This window comes from Hippocampus comes, unplaced genomic scaffold, assembly GCF_001891065.2.
Source record: "Hippocampus comes isolate QL1 unplaced genomic scaffold, H_comes_QL1_v1.1 C16562604, whole genome shotgun sequence".
NCBI classification, from domain to species: domain Eukaryota; kingdom Metazoa; phylum Chordata; class Actinopteri; order Syngnathiformes; family Syngnathidae; genus Hippocampus; species Hippocampus comes.
This window is the reverse complement of record NW_017834287.1, coordinates 1-541: the sequence shown is the minus strand read 5'-3', so window position 1 is coordinate 541 and position 541 is coordinate 1. Positions and strand designations below refer to the sequence as shown.

At 44.9% G+C, this 541-nt stretch overlaps 1 long non-coding RNA gene across 1 annotated transcript; it reads right to left on the bottom strand.

The window, feature by feature from the left end:
* Nucleotides 1-20: 20 nt before the first annotated feature.
* Nucleotides 21-476, bottom strand: LOC109508738 (uncharacterized). Its single transcript, XR_002166757.1, has 2 exons — nt 254-476; nt 21-179 (listed from the first exon to the last, which is right to left on the bottom strand). It is a non-coding gene; the product is annotated as an uncharacterized LOC109508738 (long non-coding RNA).
* Nucleotides 477-541: the final 65 nt, after the last annotated feature.

Below are 541 nucleotides of genomic sequence, written 5' to 3'. Positions count from 1 at the left end.
AAAAAAAAAAAATGTCCCCACCTCTGTGTACTGGAAATGGCTACGCAACTCCCAGCATCCGCGTCCCAGCCACAGTAGGGATCTCTTGCCAGAATACAGTCCAAACAGGACAAGGATCTCCCACAGGTGGCAAGAGGCACCTGTACAACTCCGTAGTCGGATCCTGCGTATAGCTGTCCCTGTAAATGTTGATCCATCAATGCACTCAGAGCGTCGTACGTAATAAACAGCAAATGACCCGGCCGTATATTACCGTGACGTCGGAAAACCTCAGGACCTTAATGGCCTCGGGGGACTGGAAGAGCTGAATCTGCTCGATGATGAACATCTCACCGACGTAGTTTACTGCTTTCAGAAGAGTGCCATCCTCTGGAAACAGGTGAAGGAATTGGGTTTGCACAATACAAAACAACACAACAAGAAAAAAAACAAGAGTTATTCGCTAAATTATGTTTTTGAGAATGTACATTTATGTTGAGATTTAAGAGTATGTTTTGTTTTTTTCCACTTTACTTGAGTGTACCTGAAGGTCGCTTGTCGC